Here is a 23,516-nt window from a genome sequence, read left to right as displayed (position 1 = left end):
ACTCAATTTTGTTATGTTGAAGGATGTTTACTCACAAGACTCGTCCTTCGACAAGATTCCGGTGGAGTGGTTGGTTAGGGTAATGGAGGGTGGGAAGTGGTGTACATGTTAATATTAACCCCCCGGTGGAGCGGTGGTTAGGGTAAAGGCGGGTGGGAAGGAACGCTTATGTATTACATCTGTGGAACTGGGACTCGAGTGTGTCGGATATTTGACCATGCGGCTGGTGGAGGAAATGGTACAATATCTGGCATTACGAGTGTCTCTCCGAATATTGGCAGGTAGTTTAGTCCAAGACTGTCTTCAGTGCAGGTTGTGTTCATTTCAGATGTCAGTTGAGTACTGTTTATTTTCCTTGATTGAGGAGTGTTGGGTGATGGTGTGTGCATATCCATAATATTTGTATGTACGCTTGTTGGCTATCAAAATTTTTTAGTTAGAAAATGTATTCAAAAATATTGCAGTCCGAATGAGTTTGAATTATGGTATTTTAGATGTTCCAAGAATTACATGCAGCAGTTAGGAAGGAGTGATTTGCTTGGGTTCCATCTTGGTTCTGATATATGTGACTTGAAATACGGTTAATGATATCTTTCATGAGAAAGGTCTATTTCTCAACTCCACTGATCCATGCGGACGTCCTGGAGTATATAAAGAACGAACAATTTGGTGAAACCCTGTACAAATACACATCGACTTGGCTTTTATTGGCATTGGTATTGTTATTTCTGGCACAAGGGCTACTCGGGCCATAATGCGCATATCAACGAGATGGAGGTGAGATGTGTTGGCTATAAGAACTGTCACAGACGATCATATAGTTGTATCCGTTTTAGAAAACAGAAAAATTTCTGGGCTTGTCTGCATACTTTCTGCCATTCACAAAACTGCTTTCTTTTTATTTTTCATTTCGTAAAGGAAGCCTTTTTAATGCGATTCCATGTTTTCATTTGAATCTATCGTGAATGGAGCCCAGAGACAGGTCTATGAATTATGGGTATATCAGACAAACTTCAATGTGTCATTTCAATGCTACTTCGAGTGCTTAGGTTGAAAATGTATTTCAGTCAAGACAATTCTTTTTTCTCGTCTCCGGTAATGAAAATCGTTCAAGATTGTTTATCCCAAATCGCATTCCTCATTTACCTGAAATCCGAATATCACTTGTTAACTTATGACTTCAATTTTTGCCCCTTTGATTCAGTAAGCCCCGGAGGAGTATTTGTCCAGAGAAAGAAGGCTGAAAAGCAGAATGCATGTAAAGTTCGCATTCACCATTCATGCAGAGATGGAGTGGAATCAGACATTTTGTGGCATGGTATCTGGTGCGGAGCGGAGATATGAGGGTGGCTGATATTTGACCGTGAGGACGGAGGAGGAAACGGTTCACTGTTTGTCATTCCGAGTGTCTCTCCGTAAGGGTAGTTCCGTACATAAGATCCAGTCAGGTAAGTTTTTTCTAATGTATTTTTTATTTTATATTATTTTATTTTTGTTTCAGGTTGTTACCATCGGGGTGTTCACTAATGGATAATAATTTCCATTACATTCGTGTGTTCATAGGTGCATTGGTGGACAGGTTGAAGTTTTTAAATACGGCTTTTGTGGCACTAACCGAATTGCTAGAACCATATTTTCAAGATTGAGTAGACATTGATGTTTGCAAAGTGTTGTAATTATTTAGAAGAAACTATCGCTGGAAGACTAAAGATACATTTTTCGTTCGAAAGGGAGCAAGATTGTGACGAGGCTTTTGAAATCTGTTTCAAGCGGCCAAAAAAAGGTTTTTTATCTATTTCATCTTCTGAATGGATCTCCAGAATAGTTTCAGTTTCTTCTTGATTGCAAGTCTTCCACAAGTAGGAAATCAGCATGCTGTTTTGTTAACAGAGTTTTCAGTTTGAATACGTCTCTCTGAACAGATGTTCACAGTCTCTCTGAACTTTGAAAAAGTCTTTCTGAACAATATCAGTTCTGATCCAGAACTGATATTGAATGAAATCAATATCAGTTCTGGTTTTTTTGGGATTATACAACAGCACTCAGTTCTGACTGCAATTTATAACATTTTATTCCACAAATGAACAAAATGCCAGGCTATCTTCAAGTGTTCGACGTTGATCGAATCCCTTTCTTGATTATTAACCAGATGGAATTTTCCAAGACAATGCAAGAGCCGGTAATTAATGGATTGACCAATATCCTCAACTTGAATAAATTTCAATTTGGATTCCATGAAACGATGTTAGAGTGGTTCTCAACTGTTGTGTCTCGACAGATTAGTGTCCTGCGATATTAGGGAAAACTCCATTGATTTCAATGGCAATCACTACAATACATCATTTAATCAACTAATGTCACCCAGGTGATATTAGTTGATTGATGACGACAGGAAGTTTGTTTTATTTTGGGAACCGGAAACTTTAGGAGTAAATTGGACTCCACTTGTTTAAAATTAATTTTAGGAGTTACATGAAAAATTCATAAGAATTTTGGATGAGAAATAATAATGGTGTGTCGAATACATGTTTGTCTTGTATTAGGAATTAAAGTGTGTTTATTTCCGCTTTCGATTAAACTTCAACGGCTAGATTGGTCTTCAGTACCGAAAATTCTGCCTCTTTGAGTGAAAATCTGCTGAGAGCACTGGTTTGGGTTTCCTCTTCGAAAAGGTGTCGTTCTCATTTGCAGGCCAGAAGGTACACCATTGTGCCCTGATTATTGTTGCCATGAAGTACTAGAAATCAGCATCCCTGGCGAAAGTTGCTTTTTGGAATAAACTCATTACTTTCCTGTTTTACGTAAGTTAGAATACACATCTTTTACGAATTTGAATTTTTTTACTATGCAGTATATGTTTTTTTTTTATATATGTTGTGTTATTTAGTGATATTACTGAACTTTGTTACGTTGAAGGATGATTACGCACAAGAATCATCCTTCGACAAGATTCCGGTGGAGCGGTGGTAAGGGTAAAGGCGGGTGGGAAGGAACGCTTTTGTATTACATCTGTGGAACTGGGACTCGAGTGTGTCGGATATTTGACCATGCGGCTGGTGGAGGAAATGGTACAATATCTGGCATTACAAGTGTCTCTCCGAATATTGGTAGGTTGTTTACATGAAGACTGTCTTCAGTTCAGGTTGTGTGGTCAGATGCCAGCTGGGTAGTGTTTATTTTCCCTGATTGAGGAGTGCTGGGTGATGGTGTTTGCATGTCCCTAATGGTCTGTATGTACGCTTGTTGGCTATCAAAATTTTTTAGTTAAAAATATTTCACTCCGAATTAGTTTGAATTATGGTATTTTAGATGCTCTCAGAATTACATGCAGCAGTTAGGAAGAAGTGATTTGCTTGAGTTCCATCTTGGTTCTGATATCGGAGACCTGAAATACGGTTAATGATTTCATTCATGAGAAACGTCTATTTGTCAAATCCACTGATCCATGTGGTCGTCCTGGAGTAAACAAAGAACGAATAATTTTGGGGAAAACCCTCTACAAATATACGTCGACTTGGCTTGTATTGCAATTGGTATTGTTATTTCTGGAACAAGGGCTACTCGGGCCATATTGCGAATACAACGAGATGGAGGCCAGATGTGTTGACTGTAAGAACTGTCAAAGACGATCGTATAGTTGTATCCGCTTTAGGAAGCAGAAAAATTCCGGAAGCTGGCTTGTCTGCATATTTCTGTTATTCACAAAACTGCTTTCTTTATTTTTCATTTCGTAAGGAAAGCTTTTTAATGCGATTCCATGTTTCCCTTTGAATCTATCGTGAGTGGAAACCAGAGCCAGGTCTATGAATTATGGGTACATCAGACAAACTTCAATGTTTCATTTTAATGCTACTTCAACTGCTTAGTTTGAAAATATATTTCAGGCAAAACAAATTTTTTCTCTCGTTTCCGGTAATCATAATCGTTCAAGATGGTTTATCCCAAATCGCATTCCTCATTTCTCTGAAATCCGAATATCACTTGGTAACTTGTGTTGTTTTTGACTTCAATTTTTGCCCCTTTGATCCAATAAGCCCCTGAGGATTGGTTGGCCAGCGATGCATGTAAAGTTCGCATTCAACAGCCATGCAGAGATGGAGTGGAATCAGACATTTTGTGGCATGGTATCTGGTGCGGAGCGGGGATATGAGGGTGGCAGATATTTGACCGTGAGGACGGAGGAGGAAACGGTTCACTGTTTGTCATTCCGAGTGTCTCTCCGTGAGGGTAGTTCCGTACTTAAGATCCAGTCAGGTAAGTTTTTTATGATATATTTTTTTATTTTCCTTTCGGGTTGTGCCATCGGGTGTTCAGTAATGTATGATAATTTCCTTTACATTTGTAGGTTCATAGGTGTAAAGGTGGACAGATTGACGTTTTTAAATACGGCTTTTGTAGCACGAACCGAATCGCTAGAACCATATTTCAAGATTGAGCAGACATTGAGGTTTGAAAAGAGTTGTAATTGTTTAGAAGAAACTATCGCTGGAAGACTAAAGCTAAATTTTTCGTTCGAAAGGGAATAAGATTGTGACGTGGCTTTTGAAATCTGTGTCAAGCGGCCAAAAAAAGGTTTTCATCTATTTCATTTTCTGAATGGATATCAACAATAGTTTCAGTTTCTTGTTGACTGCAAATCTTACACAAGGAGGAAATCAGTGTGCTGTTTTGGTAACAGAGTTTTCAGTTTGAATAGGTCTCTCTGAACAGATGGTGTAGTTATTGATATCACAATACCACCTTTTCTATTTCGCTTCAGTTCTTTTGCGGATTGAGGTGCAAAACAGAGTTACGATTTAGGCCATTCAGAAATGGAGATGTTTCGTGGAATCAGAACTGATATTGAATGAAGTCAATATCAGTTCTATATTTTTGGGATTATACAACAGCAATCAGTTCTGACTGCAATTTATCACGTTTTATTCCACAGATGAACCAAATGCTAGGATATCTTCAAGTGATCGACGTTCAATGAATCCCTTTAGTGAATATTAACCACATGGAATTTTCCAAGACAATGCAAGAGCTGGTAATTAATGGATTGACCACTATCATCCAGCCTGAATAAATTTCAATTTGGAATCCATTCAATCGAACGATGTTAGAGTGGTTCTCAACTGTTGCGTCTCGGCAGATTTGTGTCCTGCGATATTATGGAAAACTCCTTTGATTTCAAGGGCTATGGCTATTTAAGTATCTTATTCAAGTATACATTGAGTGATTAAAGATTGGGAGTCAAATACATTATTTAATCAACTAATATCAGCCAGGTGATGTATCGCATACATAGGAGAAGATAGACGACAGGACGTTTGTTTTCTTTTGGGAACCGGAAACTTTACGGGGTCCACTTGTTTAAAATTAATTTCAGGTGTTACATGAAAAATTCATTAGAATTTTCGATGAGGAATAATAATGGGATGTGAAATGCGTGCTTTTTTGGATACGGAATTAAGGTGTTTATTTCTCTTTCGATTATACTTCAACGCCCAGATTGGACTCCAGTACTGTTAAATTTTGCCTCTTTGAGTGAAAATCAGCTGGGGGCACAGGTTAGGGATTCCTGTTCCAAAAGGGATGGTACTCATTTGCAGCTCACAACATACACCGTTGTAGCCTGCCTTTTGTTGCCATGAAGTATTAAAATCAGCATCTGTGGCGACAGTTCTGTTTTGGAATCAACGCATTATTTTCCTGTTTTTTTTTTTTTTTTTGTTGTGCATCATCATAGTGTACCACAGCGGAGTTGACTTAACGGACGGAGTTCAGGATTCGCCCTACATAAGTTACAATACACATGTTTTATAAATTTAAATTTTTTTACTATACACTTTGTATAAATACTTTTTTTATATATATGTTATGTTATTTAGTGATATTACTGAATTTTGTTATGTTGAAGGATGTTTACTCACAAGAATCATTCTTCGACAAGATTCCGGTGGAGTGGTTGGTCAGGGTAAAGGAGGGCGGGAAGTAGTGTACATGTCAATATTAATCCCCCGGTGGAGCGGTGGTTAGGGTAAAGGCGGGTGGGAAGGAACGTTTATGTATTACATGTGTGGAACTGGGACTCGAGTGTGTTGGATATTTAACCATGCGGCTGGTGGAGGAAATGGTACAATATCTGTCATTACGAGTGTCTCTCCGAATATTGGCAGGAAGTTTTGATCGAGACTGTCTTCAATTCAGGTTGTGTGGTCAGATGTCAGCTGGGTAATGTTTATTTTCCTTGATTGAGGACTATTTGGGTGAGTGTTTTTGCATGTCCCTAATGGTCCGTATGTACCCTTGTTGGCTATCAAAATTTTTAGTTACAAAATGTACTCAAAAATATTTCAGTCCGAATGAGTTTGAATTATGGTTTTTTAGATGATCCAAGAATTACATTCAGCAGTTAGGAAGGAGTGATTTGCTTGGGTTCCATCTTGGTTCTGATATATGTGACTTGAAATACGGTTAATGATATCATTCATGAGAGAGGTCAACTATTTGTCAACTCCACTGATCCATGTGGTCGTCCTGGAGTATACAAAGAACGAACAATTTGGTAAAACCCTCTACACATCGACTTGGCTTGTATTGGCATTGGTACTTTTATTTCTGGCACAAGGGCTACTCGGGCCATATTGCGCTTATCAACGAGATGGAAGTGTAATACTTTCTGTTATTCAGAAAACTACTTTCTTTTCACAGTTTCTTTTTATTTTTCATTTCTTAAGGGAAGCTTTTTAATGCGATTCCATGTTTCCATTTGAATCTATCCTGAGTGCAACCCAGAGCCAGGTCTATGAATTATGGGTACATCAGACAACCTTCAATGTTTCATTTTAATGCTACTTCGAGTGCTTAGTTTGAAAATATATTTCAGGAAGACAAATTTTTTTCTCGTTTCCGGTAATCGAAATCGTTCAATATTCTTTATCCCAAATCGCATTGCTCATTTATCTCAAATCCGAATATCACCTCTTAGCTTATGTTGTTCATGACTTCAATTTTTAACCCATTGATCCAATAAGCCCCAGAGGAGTGGTTGGTCAGCGAAAGAAGGGTGAAAAGCAGAATGCATGTAAAGTTCGCATTCAACCGCGATGCAGAGATGGAGTGGAATCAGACATTTTGTGGCATGGTATCTGGTGCGGAGCGGGGATATGAGGGTGGCAGATATTTGACCGTGAGGACGGAGGAGGAAACGGTTCACTGTTTGTCATTCCGAGTGTCTCTCCGTGAGGGCAGTTCCGTTCATCAGATCCAGTCAGGTAAGTTTTTTATAATGTATTTTTTATTTTCCTTTCAGGTTGCGCCATCACTAATGGATGATAATTTCCATGGCATTCGAGGGTTCATAGGTACAGAGACTGAAGTTTTTAAATACTGTTTTTGTCGCACTACCCGAGATGCTTGAACCGCATTTCGTGATTGAGCAGACATTGAGGCTTGCAAAGAGTTGTAATTGTTTGGAAGAAACTGTCGCCGGAAGAATAAAGATATATTTTTCGTTCGAAAGGGAGCAAGACTGTGGTGTGTGTTTTGGAAACCTGTTTCAGGCGGTCAAAAAAAAAGGTTTTGTATCTATTTTATCTTCTGAATGGATCTCCAGAATAGTTTCAGTTTCTTCTTGACTACAAGTCTTCCACAAGGAGAGAATCAGCGTGCTGTTTGTTAACGGTGTCAGAGTTTTCAGTTTGAATAGGTCTTTCTGACTGATGTCACAGTACCACCTTTTCTATTTCACTTCAGTTCTTCTGAGGATCGAGGTATAGAAGAGAGAAAATATTTAGGCCATTCAGAAATAGAGATGCTTAGTGGAATCAGAACTGATATTGAATAAAATCACTGAGCGTATGGCATCTGTCGCTATAATTATTCTGTTGCTTCGGAAAATGAGACCAACTTTTCCATCTTGTACATCTGGATGTTTTTTTTTTCATATACACTGGTCACTTATTTTAGAGGAGGCTGAGTGATTGTATTTAAAATTACGCAAATTGACGAGTGCCATTTAGTTAGGTAATACTGCATTAACTCGTCTGACGGTATGGCAGTGGCGGAATTTCAGTGTCTTTTTTTTGTGAGCCTCTGCCTGCTTCTTGTACTCTGATACGAAAATCATTCAAATGATTGTCGAAACGAAAAGTAGAATCAGTTCGCTTTCAAAGGCGCACCAGAATTGCTTGGACACCGAAAGCTTGGCACTCGTAGTCTCAAGTCCAGAGCCCGGTCTACTGAACACTAAATCGGGCACACTTCAATGGTTCATTTTCTTAGTTTAATGCCGTTTCGATTGGTTACGTTCAAAGAATATTTCTGGACAGACGAAATTATTCTGTTGATTGTGCTAATTGAAATTGTTTATCCTAAACTGTGTTTGCTATTTTCTCTGAGATCAGAATAGCACTTGGAATTGAAAGAATTTCATGTAGGGTACTCTCCTTGAAGCAGTGATCAAACTTTAACAGCACAGAAATATCTTTTGCTCCTGAATATTTTATTTTCTAGCAACCCTGTTTAAGGAAGCTACTTTCACAGATGGGATAATATTTTATCGATAGAGATGTTTTACTTATGAATGTCTATGAATGTCTTATGAATGTTATGAATGTCTAATACTAGACTGTTGGTGATACTTGTGTTTAATTATATTGTGTAAAACAACTTATTATTGACATCCAATAAGCCCACCCGGAGGAGTGGCCGGTTAGGGAAAGGAGGGTGGGATCCAATTTTCCCGCCCAGGCATAGAGTGGTAGCCGCAGTGCCCAAGGTGACCAGGAGAACTAATAGAAAAAGAACCAGAAAAGGTCGTTTTCTATTAGTTCGTTGACAAGAAGATGGTGGGAAGTACTGTAGATACCAATATGAATCCTCAACCTGTAGAACGGTTAAGTTTCTGGAAATGGGAGTCGCCTATGTCAGTATATTTGACCGTGCCGTTGGTGGAGGAAACCAAACTCTTTTTAAGGAAGGATATACAAGAGTAAATCTGGATATACAAGAGGAAATATTTTTTCCGTCTTGTACATATCCAGACTAATTTCAATTTAGGTTTTGGGGTCAGATCTTGTGTGATACAGTGATACAGGCGGTTTTTGTAAAAAATCTCCTATATCACTGGATATTCAAGAGGAAAGAATATGACGCTGAAGTACTTAAATACGAGAATTGTTCCAAAAACTGCTTGACAAAGAAGGGAAATGAAACCGGCTAATCAGTTGAAATAGAAGAAAAAGTGCGAACCTTGCTTATCACGTCATTATGGCAGAGTTTATCAAACTCTCAATTAATTTCAGGAGTTACATGAAAAATTCTTTAGAATTTTGGAAGAGAAATAATAATGGTATGTGAAATACATGCTTTCTTGGATGCGGAATTACGGTGTTTATTTCTGCTTTCCATTAAACTTCAACGGCTAGATTGCACTCGAGTAACGAATATTCTGCCTCTTTGAGTTAATATCTGCTGGGAGCACTGGTTACGGTTTCCTGTTCTAAAAGGTATCTCACTCATTTGTAGCCGAGAACGTAGACCGTGGAGTCCTGCCTTTTGTTGCCATGGAATACTAGGAATCAGCCTCCCTGGCAACAACTCCTTTCTGGAATCAACTCATTATTTTCCTTTTTTTTAGTTGTGTATCATCATAGTGTACCACAGAGGAGTTGACTTAAGGGAGTACAGGACTCGTCCTACATAAGTTACAATACACATCTCTTATTAATTTGTATGTTTTTTACTATACAGTACATATAAATATATACTTTTTGTATATATATGATATGGTATTTACTGATATTACTGAATTGTTGAAGGATCATTACTAACAAGATTCATCTTTTGACAAGATTCCGGTGGAGTGGTTGGTCAGGGTAAAGGCGGGTGGGAAGGAACGTTTATGTATTACATCTGTGGAACTGGGACTCGAGTGTGTCGGATACTTGACCATGCGGCTGGTGGAGGAAATGTCTCTCATTACGAGTGTCTCTTCGAATATTGGCAGGTAGTTTAGATGAAGACTGTCTTCAGTTAAGGTTGTGTGGTCAGATGTCAGCTGGGTATTGTTTATATTCCTTGATTGGGGAGTGTTGGGTGATGGTGTGTGCATGTCCCTAATGGTTTGTATTTACGCTTGTTGGCTATCAAAATTTTTTAGTTACAAAATGTACTCAAAAATATTTCTGTCCGAATGAGTTTGAAAATTATGGTATTTTAGATGCTCAAAGAATTACGTGCAGAAGTTAGGAAGGCGCGATTTGCTGGAGTTCCAATTTAGTTCATCTATGACCTGAAATACGGTTATCATTCATGAAAAAGTTCTATTTGTCAACTCCACTGACACATGTGGTCGTCCTGGAGTATACAAAGAACGAACAATTTGGTAAAATCCTCTACAAATATCCATCGACTTGGCTTGTATTGGCATTGGTATTGTTATTTCTGCCGCAAGTGCTGCTCGGGCCATATTGTGTATATCAACGAGATGGAGGTCAGATGTGTTGTCTATAAGAACTGTCAGAGACGATCATATAGTTCTATCCGTTTTCGGTAGCAGAAAAATTCCTGGGCTTGTCTGCATACTTTCTGTTATTCACAAAACTGCTTTCTTTTAATTTTTCATTTCTTAAGGGAAGCTTTTTAATGCGATTCCATGTTTCCATTTGAATCTATCCTCAGTGGAGCCCAGAGCCAGGTGTATGAATTATGGGTACATCAGACAAACTTCAATGTTTCATTTTAATGCTACTTCGACTGCTTGGGTTGAAAATATATTTCAGGAAAACAATTTTTTTCTGTCGTTTCCGGTAATCGAAATCGTTGAAGATTGTTTATCCCAAATCGCGGTCAAATATCTAAAATGTTTATCCCATTTCTCTGAAACCCGAATATCACTTGGTAACTTATGTTGCTTTTGATTTCAATTTTTTCCCCTTTGATCCAATAAGCCCCGGGGGATTGGTTGGCCAGCGAAAGAAGAGTAAAAAGTGTTGAATGGTTGTGTGTGCATGTCTATAAGTTTTATGCGTGCCTGTATTGGCTATCAAATTTTTTTCATTATAAAATGGAAAAGTATTTCAGTCCGAATGAGTTTGAAAATTATGGTATTTTGGATGCTCCAAGACTAACATGCAGCAGTTAGGAAGAAGTGATTTGCTTGAGGGGACAAAAATTGGTAGAAATATAAGGGCGTATTACAGAACAGATTGTCAAGAAGATAATTAAAGATATTACATTTTTTCTGCACAGTGAGCACTAAATATTTATACCGTGCAATTTTTGCGAAAAGTAAACCATTCTCACGATAGATTCCACTTGGTTCTGTTTCATTTTTCTAACCGACAGAGAATATTTTCCATAAAGTTTTCACAAAAATCGCTTCTATCAATGGATATACAGGAAGAAAGAATATGCCGCTGAAGTACTTAAATACTTGAAGTATTCCAAAAACTGCTTGACAAAGGAGCGAGAAACTGGCTACTCAACTGGAATAAAAGAAAAAGTGGGAACCCAGATTATCAGGCAATGTTTTTTTTAATCGGGAGATTGGATCACAGATGAATAGATTGCCAGGATATCTGCAAGTGATCGACATTCATGGCCCTTCAGTGATTATAAACAAGATGGAATTTTTCAAGGCAATGCAAGAGCCGGTAATTGATGGATTTATCACTGTCGCCAGCTTGAATAAATTTCATTTGGAATCCACTCAATTGAAGGATATTAGAGTGGTTGTGAACTGCTGTGTCTCAGCAGATTATTGTCCCTCAATATTAGGGAAAACTCCATTGATTTCAAAGGCAATGGTTTTTATGTATCTTAGTCAACTATACATTGAGTGATTAAAGATTGGGAGTCACTGTAATACATCAATTAAGCAACTAATGTCACCCAGGTGATGTGTCGCATACGTATAGACGACAAGTCGTTGGTGTCCTTATGGGACCCGGAAACTTTAAGAGTAAAACGGACTCCACTTGTTTAAAATTAAATCAAGAGTTTCATGAAAAATTCATTACAATTTGGAATGAGAAATAATAATCGTATGTGAAATACATTTTTTTTTTTTTAATTCGGAATTAAAATGTTTATTTCCGCTTTTGGTTATACTTCAACAGCCAGATTGATCTCCAGTACCGAAAATTGCATTGGAGTTGCCTTGGAGTACTAGGAATCAACCTCCCAAGCGATAGCTCCTTTCTGGAATTAACTCATTTTTCTATTTTTGAGTTGTGTATCATCACAGCGTACCACAGTCGATTTGGCTTAACGAGGTTCAGGAGTGGCCCTACATAAGCTACACATCTTTTATAAATTTGAATTTTTTTACTATACAGTACATATATATATATATGTTATGTTATTTGGTGATATTACTGAATTTTGTTAAGTTGAAGAATGTTTACACACAAGAATCATCTATCGACAAGATTCCGGTGGAGTGGTTGGTCAGGATAAAGGAAGGTGGGAAGGAACGCTTATGTATTACATGTGTGGAAGTGGGACTCGAGTGTGTCGAATATTTGACCATGCGGCTGGTGGAGGAAATGGTACAATATCTGTGATTACGAGTGTCTCTCCGAATATTGGCAGGTAGTTTAGATCAAGACTGCCTCCAGTGCAGGTTGTGTTTAGTTCAGATGTCAGCTGAGTAGTGTTTATTTTCCTCGCTTGAGGATTGCTGGGTGATGGTGTGTTCATGTCTATAATGATTTGTATGTACACTTGTTGGCTATCAAAATTTTTTAGTTCGAAAATGTATTCAAAAATATTTTAGTCAGAATGAGCTTGAAAATTATGGTATTTTAGATGCTCCCAGAATTACATGCAGCAATTAGGAAGGAGTGATTTGCTTGAGTTGCATCTTGGTTCTTTTATATGTGACCTGAAATACGGTTAATGATTTCATTCTTGAGAAAGGTCTATTTGTCAACTCCACTGATCCATGTTTTCCTCCTGGAGTATACAAAGAACGAACAATTTAGTAAAACCCTCTACAAATATATATCGACTTGGCTTGTATTGGCATTGGTATTATTTCTGGCACAAGGGCTACTCGGGCCATATTGCGTATACCAACGAGATGAAGGTCAGATGTGTTGACTGTCAGAACTCTCAGAGACGATCATATAGTTTTATCAATTTTCGGAAGCAGAAAATTTCCGGGAGCTCGCTTCTCTGCATACTTTCTGTTATTCACAAAACTGCTTTCTTTTTATTTTTCATTTCGCAAGAGAAGCTTTTTAATGCGATTCCATATTTCCATTTGAATCTATCCTGAGTGGGTACATCAGACAAACTTCAATGTTTCATTTTAATGCTACTTCGACTGGTAAGGTTGAAAATATATTTCAGGCAAGACAAATTTTTTCTCTCTTTTCCGATAATCGAAATCGTTCAAGACTGTCTGTCCCAAATGGCATTTCTCATTTATCTGAAATCCGAATATCACTTGTTAACTTATGACTTCAATTTTTTTCTCCTTTGATTCAATAAACCCCGGAGGAGTGTTTGGTCAGCGAAAGAAGTGTGAAAAGCAGAATGCATGAAAAGTTCGCATTCACCATTCATGCAGAGGTGGAGTGGAATCAGACATTTTGTGGCATGGTATCTGGTGCGGAGCGGGGATATGAGGGTGGCTGATATTTGACCGTGAGGACGGAGGAGGAAACGGTTCACTGTTTGTCATTCCGAGTGTCCCTCCGTGAGGGTAGTTCCGTACTTAAGATCCAGTCAGGTAAATTTTTTATAACGTATTTTTTTATTTTCCTTTCAGGTTGTGCCATCGGGGTGTTCACTAGTGGATGATAATTTCCTTTAAGTTCGTCGTTTCATAGGTGCAAAGGTGGACAGGTTGAAGTTTTTAAAAACGGGTTCTGTAGTTCTAACCGAATGGCTAGAACCATTTTTCTAGATTGAGTAGACATTGAGATTTTCAAAGAGTTGTAATTATTTAGAAGAAACTATTGCTGTAAGACTAAGGACACATTTTTCGTTCGTAAGGGAACAAGATTGTGACGTGGCTTTTCAAATCTGTTTCAGGCAATCAAAAAAAGGTTTAGTCTCTATTTGATCTTCTGAATTGATATCCAGAATAGTTTCAGTTTCTTCTTAACTGCAAGTCTTCCACAAGGAGGAAATCAGCGTGCTGTGTTTTAACGGCATCAGAGTTTTCAGATTCAATAGGTCTCTCTGAACAGGTGGTGTTGTGACTGATTTCACAATCCCACCTTTTCTATTTCACTTCAGTTCTTTTGAGGATTGTTACGAGATTTAGGCCATTGAGAAATGGAGATGTTTCGTGGAATCAGAACTGATATTGAATGAAATCAACATGAGTTCTGGTTTTTTGGGATTATACAATCGCAATCATTTCTGAGTGCTATCAATATCAAATTTTGTTCCACGGATGAACAAAATGCCAGGCTATCTTCCAGTGATCGAATCCCTTTATTGATTATTAATAATCAGATGGAACTTTCCAATACAATGCAAGAGCCGGTAATCAATGGATTGACCAATATCGTCAGATTGAATAAATTTCAATTTGGAATCCATTCCATGAAACGATGTTGGTGTGCTTCTCAACTGTTGTGTCTCGGCAGATTTGTGTCCTGCGATATTAGGAAAATCTCCATTGATTTCAATGGCAATCACTGCAATGCAACATTTAATCAACTAATATCACCCAGTTGATTGATGACGACAGGACGTTTGTTTTCTTTTCGGAACTGGAAACTTTAGGAGTAAAATGGAATCCACTTGTTTAAAATTAATTTCAGCAGTTACATGAAACTTTCATTCGAATTTTGGATGAAAAATAATAATGATATGTGAAATACATGCTTTTTTGGATACGGAATCAAGGTGTTTATTTCCCTTTTGATTATACTTCAATGGCTAGATTGCTCTTCAGTACCAAACATTCGGCCTCTTTCAGTGAAAATCTGCTGGGAGCACTGGTTAAGGTTTCCTGTTTCAAAAGGGATCGTACTCATTTGGAGCAAAAATGTTATACCGTTGTTCCCTGCCTTTTGTTGCCATGAAGTACTAGAAATCAGTAACCCTGAAGAAAGTTCCTTTTTGGAATTATTTCCTGTTTTAAATAAGTTACAATACACATATTTTATTAATTTGAATTTTTTTACTATGCAGTATATACATATGTTTTTTTATATATTTATTTATGTTATGATATTTAGTGATATTACTGAACTTTGTTACGTTGAAGAATGTTTATGCACAAGAATCATCCTTCGACATGATTTCGGTGGAGTGGTTGGTTAGGGTAATTGAGGGCGTGAGGAACGCTTATATATTACATCTTTGGAACTGAGCCTGGAGCCACATAAATTTCATTTGGAATCCATTCAATCGAAGGATATTAGAGTGGTTCTCAACTGGGGTGTCTCAGCAGATATTGTCCCGCAATATTAGGGAAAATTCCATTGATTTCAAGGGCAATGGCTATTTAAGAGTCTTAGTCAAGTATACATTGAGTGATTAAAGATTGGGAGTCACTGCAATACATCAATTAATCAACTGATGTCACCCAAGTGATGTGTCGCATACAAAAGAGACCATAGACGACAGGACGTTTGTTTTCTTATGGGAACCGGAAACTTTAGGAGTAAAACGGACTCCACTTGTTTAAAATTAAATTACGAGTTTCATGAAAAATTCATTAGAATTTTGGATGAGAAATAATAATGGTATGTGAAATACATTTTTTTTATACGGAATTAAGGTGTTTTGTTTTCAGCTTTCGATTATACTTCAAGGGCTAGATTGGAGTCCAGTACCGAAAACTGCCTTGCAGTTGACTTGCAGTTGCCTTGGAGTACTAGAAATCAGCCTCTCAGGCGATAGCTCCTTTGTGGAGTTAACTAATTTTTGTATTTTTGAGTTGTGTAACATCACAGTGTACCACAGTGGATTTGATTTTACGGAGTTCAGGAATCGCCCTGCATAAGTTACAACACACATCTTTTATTAATTTGAATTTTTTTCTTATATATATATATATATATATTTATATATATGTTATGTTTTTTACTATACATACTATATACTTTTTTTATGTTATGTTATTTAGTGATATCACTCAATTTTGTTATGTTGAAGGATGTTTACTCACAAGAATCATCCTTCGACAAGATAACGGTGGAGTGGTTGGTCAGGGTAAAGGAGGGTGGGAAGTAGTGTACATGTCAATATTAACCCCCCGGTGGAGCGGTGGTTAGGGTAAAGGCGGGTGGGAAGGAACGCTTATGTATTACATCTGTGGAACTGGGACTCGAGTGTGTCGGATATTTGACCATGCGGCTGGTGGAGGAAATGGTACAATATCTGTCATTACGAGTGTCTCTCCGAATATTGGCAGGTAGTTTAGATCAAGACTGCCTTCAATTCAGGTTGTGTGGTTGGATGTCAGCTGAGTAGTGTTTATTTTCCTTGATTGAGGGGTGCTGGATGATTACGTTTGAATGTCCTTAATGGTTTATATCTACGCTTGTTGGCTATCAAAAGTTTTAGTTGTCCGAATGAGCTTGAAAATTATGGTATTCTCGATGCTCCAAAAATTGCTTGCAGCAGTTAGGAAGGAATGATTTGCTTCTTGGTTCTGATATATGTGACTTGAAATACAGTTAAGGATATCATTCATGAGAAAGGTCTATTTGTCAACTCCACTGATCCATGTGGTCGTCCTGGAGTATGCAAAGAACGAACAATTTGGTAAAACCCTCTACAGATATCCATCGACTTGGCTTGTATTGACATTGGTATTGTTATTTCTGGCACAAGGGCTACTCGGGCCATATTGCGCATATCAACGAGGTCAGATGTGTTGACTGTAAGAAGTGTCACAGACGATCATATAGTTGTATCCGTTTTAGGAAGCAGACAAAAATCTAGGCTGGTCTGCATACTTTCTGCCATTCACAAAACTGCTTTCTTTTTATTTTTCATTTCGTAAGGGAAGCCTTTTTAATGCGATTCCTTGTTTCCATTTGAATCTATCCTCAGTGGAGCCCAGAGCCAGGTCTATGAATTATGGGTACATCAGACAAACATCAATGTGTCATTTCAGTGCTACTTCGAGTTCTTAGGTTTAAAATATATTTCAGGCAAGACAATTCTTTTTTCTCGTCTCCGGTAGTCAAAATCGTTCAAGATTGTTTATCCCAAATGGCCATTGCTCATTTCTCTGAAATCCGAATATCACTTGGTAACTTATGTTCTTTATGACTTCAATTTTTGCTCCTTTGATCCAATAAACCCGGAGGAGTGTTTGGTCATCGAAAGAAGGGTGAAAGCAGAATGCATGTAAAGTTCGCATTCAACACCCATGCAGAGATGGAGTGGAATCAGACATTTTGTGACATGGTATCTGGTGCGGAGCGGGGATATGAGGATGGCAGATATTTGACCGTGAGGACGGAGGAGGAAACGGTTCACTGTTTGTCATTCCGAGTGTCTCTCCGTGAGGGTAGTTTCGTACATTAGATCCAGTCAGGTAAGTTTTTTATAATATATTTTTTATTTTATATTATTTTATTTTTGTTTCAGGTTGTTGCCATCGGGGTGTTCACTAATGGATGATAATTTCCATTACATTCCTGGGTTCACAGGTGCATACCTCGACAGATTGAAGTTTTTAAATCCGGCTTTTGTAACACTAACCGAATTGCTAGTACCATATTTCAAGATTGAGCAGGCATTGAGGTTTGGAAAGAGTTGTAATTGTTTAAAAGAAACTATCGCTGGATGACTAAAGCTACATTTTTCGTTCGAAAGGGAGCAAGATTGTGACGTGGCTTTTGAAATCTCTTTCAGGCGGCCAAAAAAAGGTTTTGCATCTATTTCATGTTCTGAATGGATCTCCAGAACTCTGAACAGAGTTCAGAGAGAATACCTGTTCAGAGTCTCTCTGAACTTTGAATAAGGCTCTCTCAACAATATCAGTTCTAATTCAGAACTGATATTGAATGAAATCAATATCAGTTCTGGTTTTTTGGGATTATACAACAGCAATCAGTTCTGACTGCAATTTATCACGTTTTATTCCACAAATGAACAAAATGCCGGGATATCTTCAAGTGATCGACGTTGATCGAATTCCTTTGGTGATTATTAAACAGATGGAATTTTCCAAGACAATGCAAGAGCCGGTAATTAATGGATTGACCAATATCGTCAGCTTGAATAAATTTCAATTTGGAATCCATTCCATGAAACGATGTTAGAGTGATTCTCAACTGTTGTGTCTAGACAGATTAGTGTCCAGCGATATTAGGGAAGACTCCATTGATTTCAATGGCAATCACTACAATACATCATTTAATCAACTAATGTCACCCAGGTGATTGATGACGACAAGATGTTTGTTTTCTTTTGGGAACCGCAAACCTTAGGAGTAAATTGGACTCCACTTGTTTAAAATTAATTTTAGGAGTTACATGAAAAATTCCTAAGAATTTTGGATGAGAAATAATAATGGTATGTCGAATACATGTTTTTCTTGTATTAGGAATTAAAGTGTGTTTAATCTGGCACAAGGGCTACTCGGGCCATATTGCGCATATCAACGAGATGGAGGTCAGATGTGTTGTTGACTGTAAGAACTGTCGGAGACGATCGTATAGTTGTATCCGTTTTAGGAAGCAGAAAATTCCGGGAGCTGGCTTGTCTACATACTTTCTGTTATTCAGAAAACTGCTTTTTTTTTATTTTTCATTTCGTAAGGGAAGCCTTTTTAATGCGATTCCATGTTTCCATTTGAATCAATCCTGAGGGGAGGCAAGAGACAGGTCTATGAATTATGGGTACATCAGACAAACATCAATGTGTCATTTCAGTGCTACTTCGAGTTCTTAGGTTTAAAATATATTTCAGGCAAGACAATTCTTTTTTCTCGTTTCCGGTAATCGAAATCGTTCAAGAGTGTTTATCCCAAATCTCATTGCTCATTTATCTGAATATCACTTGGCACCTTATGTTGTTTATGACTTCAATTTTTGCTTGTTTGATTCAATAAGCCCCGGAGGAGTGTTTGTCCAGCGAAAGAAGGGTGAAAAACAGAATGCACGAAAAATTTGCATTCAACACCCATGCAGAGATGGAGTGGAATCAGACATTTTGTGACATGGTATCTGGTGCGGAGCGGGGATATGAGGATGGCAGATATTTGACCGTGAGGACGGAGGAGGAAACGGTTCACTGTTTGTCATTCCGAGTGTCTCTCCGTAAAGTTCCGTACATAAGATCCAGTCAGGTAAGTTTTTTATAATGTATTTTATAATGTATTATTTTATTTTCCTTTCAGGATGTGCCATCGATGGTTCACTAATGGAGAATAATATCCATTACATTTCTGGGTTCATAGGTGGACAGATTGAAGTTTTTAAATACGGCTTCTGTAGCACTAACCATATTTGAAGATTGAGTAGAAATTGAGGTTTGCAAAAGGTTGTAATTGTTTAGAAGAAACTATCGCTGGAAGACTAAAGTTACATTTTTCGTTTGTAAGGGAGCAAGATTGTGACATGGCTTTTGAAATCTGTTTCAGGCAGCCAAAAAAAGGTTTTGCCCCTATTTCATCTTCGGAATGGATCTCCAGAATAGTTTCAGCTTCTTGTTGACTGCAAGTCTTCCACAAGGAGGAAATCAGCGTGCTGTTTGTTAACGGTATCACAGTTTTCAATTTGAATCTCTCTCTTTGAACAGATGGTGTTGTGACTGATGTCATTATACCACCTGTTCTATTTCGCTTTAGTTCTTTTGAGGATTGAGGTGCCAAAGAGAGCAAAGGTTTAGGCCATTCAGAAATGGAGATGTTTTGTGGAATCAGAACTGATATTGAATGAAATCAATATCAGTTTTGGTTCTTTTGGGATTATACAATCGCAATCAGTTCTGACTGCAATCATTATCACATTTTATACTACAAATGGACAAAATGCCAGGATATCTTCAAGTGACCGACGTTCAATGAATCCCTTTAGTGATTATTAACCAGATGGAATTTTCCAAGACAATGCAAGAGCCGGTAATTATTGGATTGACCACTATCGTCAGCTTGAATAAATTTCAATTTGGAATCCATTCAATCGAACGATGTTAGAGTGGTTCTCAACTGTTGTGTCTCGACAGATTTGTGTCCTGCGATATTAGGGAAAACTCCATTGATTTCAAGGGCAATGGCTATTTAAGTGTCTTAGTCAAGTATACATTAAGCGATTAAAGATTGGGAGTCACTGCAATGCATCATTTAATCAACTAATATCAGCCAGGTGATGTGTCGCATACATAGGAGAGGATAGACGACAGGACGTTTGTTTTCTTTTGGGAACCGGAAACTTTAGGGGTCCACTTGTTTAAAATTAATTTCAGGTGTTACATGAAAAATTCATTAGAATTTTCAATGAGGAATAATAATGGGATGTGAAATACATGCTTTTTTGGAAACAGAATTAAGGTGTTTATTTCCCTTTCGATTATACTTCAACGCCTAGATTGGTCTCCAGTACCGAATATTTTGCCTCTTTGAGTGAAAATCAGCTGGGAGCCCCGGTTAGTGTTTAGTGTTCCAAAAGGGATCGTACTCATTTGCAGGCCAGAACGTACCGTTTTGGCCTGCCTTTTGTTGCCATGAAGTATTAGAAATCAGCATCCTTGGCGACAGTTCCTTTTTGGAATCAACTGATTATTTTCCGTTTTTTTGTTGTGCATAATCGTAGTGTACCACAGCGGAGTTGACTTCACGGAGTTCAGGATTCGCCCTACAAAAGTTAAAATACACCTCTTTTATAAATTTGAATTTTTTTACTATACACTATGTATAAATATATACCTTTTTTTATATATATGTTATGTTATTTAGTGATATTACTGAATTTTGTTAAGTTGAAGGATGTTTACGCACAAGAATTATCCTTCGACAAGATTCCGGTGGAGTGGTTGGTTAGGGTAAAGGAGGGCGGGAAGTAGTGTACATGTCAATATTAACTGCGCTTACATTCGTGGGTTCATTGGTCGAAGTTTTTTATAATGAAGTCCCGGTTCCACAGATGTATTACATTTGTGGAACCGGGACTCGAGTGTGTCGGATATTTGACCATGCGGCTGGTGGAGGAAATGGTACAATATCTGTCATTACGAGCGTCTCTCCGAATATTGGCAGGTAGTTTAGATCAAGACTGTCTTCAGTTCAGGTTTTGTGGTTGGATGTCAGATGAGTAGTGTTTATTTTCCTTGATTGCGGACTACTGGGTGATGGTGTTTGAATGTCCCTAATGGTTTGTATTTATGCTTGTTGGCTATCAAAAATTTTTAGTTACAAAATGTACTCAAAAATATTTCAGTCCGAATGAGTTTGAAAATTAGGGTATTTTAGATGCTTCAAGAATTATATTCAGCAGTTAGGAAGGAGTGATTTGCTTGGGTTCCATCTCGGTTCTTATATATGTGACCTGAAATACGGTTAATGATTTCAATCATGAGAAAGGTCTATTTGTCAACTCCACTGATCCATGTCGTCGTCCTGGAATACACAAAGAACGAATAATTTGGGAAAACCCTCTACAAATATCCATCGACTTGGACTTGTATTGGCATTGGTATTGTTATTTCTGGCGCAAGGGCACTCGGGCCATATTGCGCATATCAACGAGATGGAAGTCAGATGTGTTGACTGTAAGAACTGTCACAGACGATCATATAGTTGTATCTGTTTTAGAAAACAGAAAAATTTCTGGGCTTGTCTGTATACTTTCTGCCATTCACAAAACTGCTTTCTTTTTATTTTTCATTTCGTAAGGGAAGCCTTTTTAACGCGATTCCATGTTTCCATTTGAATTTATCCTGAGTGGATCCCAGAGCCAAGTGTATGAATTATGGGTACATCAGACAAACTTCAATGTGTCATTTCAATGCTGCTTAGACTACTTAGGTTGAAAATATATTTCAGGCAAGACAAATTTTTTCTCTCGTTTCCGGTAATCGAAATCGTTCAAGATTGTTTATGACTTCAATTTTTACCCCTTTGATCCAATAAGCCCCGGAGGAGTGTTTGTCCAGAGAAAGAAGTGTGAAAAGCAGAATGCATGAAAAGTTCGCATCCAACACCCATGCAGAGATGGAGTGGAATCAGACATTTTGTGGCATGGTATCTGGTGCGGAGCGGGGATATGAGGGTGGCAGATATTTGACCGTGAGGACGGAGGAGGAAACGGTTCACTGTTTGTCATTCCGAGTGTCTCTCCGTGAGGGTAGTTCCGTACATAAGATCCAGTCAGTTAAGTTTTTTATTTTATATTTTTTTATTTTCTGTTCAGGATGTGCCATTGATGGTTCACTAATGGAGAATAATTTCCATTACATTCGTGGGTTCATTGGTCGACAGATTGAAGTTTTTAAATACGGCTTTTGTAGCAATAATCGAATTGCTAGAACCATATTTCAAGATTGAGTAGACATTCAGGTTTGAAAAGAGTTGTAATTGTTTAGAAGAAACTATCGCTGGAAGACTAAAGATACATTTTTCGTTCGAAAGGGAGCAGGATTGTGACGTGCCTTTTGAAATCTCTTTCAGGCAGCCAAAAAAGGTTTTTGCATCTATTTCATCTTCTGAATGGATCTCCAGAATAGTTTCAGTTTCTTCTTGACTGCAAGTCTTCCCCAAAGAGAGAATGAGCGTCCTGTTTGTTAACGGTATCAGAGTTTTCAGTTTGAATAGGTCTCTCTGAACACGTGGTTTTATGACTGATATTACAATACCACCTTTTCTATTTCACTTCAGTCCTTTTGAAGATTGACGTAAAGAAGAGATTAGAGATTCAGAAATGGAGATGTTTCGTGGAATCAGAACTGATATTGAATGTAATCAATATCAGTTCTGGATTTTTGTGATTATAAAATAGGAATCAGTTCTGACTGTTATCAATATCACATTTTGTTCCACAAATGAACAAATTGCCAGGTTATCTTCAAGTGATCGAATCCCTTTAGAGACTATTAATCAGATGGAATTTTCCAAGATAATGCAACAGCCGGTAATTAATGAATTGACCACTATCATCAGCTTGAATAAATTTCAATTTGGAATCAATTCAATCGAACGATGTTAGAGTATTTCTGAACGGTTTTGTCTCGGCAGATTTGTGTCCTGCGATATTAGGGAAAAATCTCCATTGATTTCAATGGCAATCACTGCAATGCATCATTTAATCAACTAATGTCACCCAGGTGAGGTGTCGAATACATAGGAGAGGATAGACGACAGGACGTTTGTTTTCTTATGGGAACCGGTAACTTTAGGAGTAAAACGGACTCCACTTGTTTAAAATTAATTTGAGCAGTTACATGAAAATTTCATTAGAATTTTTGATGAAAAATAATAATGGTCTGTGAAATACGTGTGTTTTTTTATTATTAGAAATTAAAGTGTGTTTATTTCCGCTTTCGATTAAACTTCAACGGTTAGATTGGTCTTCAGTATCGAAAATTCTGCCTTTTTGAGTGAATAT

The sequence above is a fragment of the Mastigoproctus giganteus genome, chromosome 14, assembly GCF_048544385.1.
Source record: "Mastigoproctus giganteus isolate SK-2022 chromosome 14, ASM4854438v1, whole genome shotgun sequence".
Taxonomy (NCBI): domain Eukaryota; kingdom Metazoa; phylum Arthropoda; class Arachnida; order Uropygi; family Thelyphonidae; genus Mastigoproctus; species Mastigoproctus giganteus.
The sequence above is the reverse complement of the archived record's forward strand: the minus strand, read 5'-3'. Positions refer to the sequence as shown.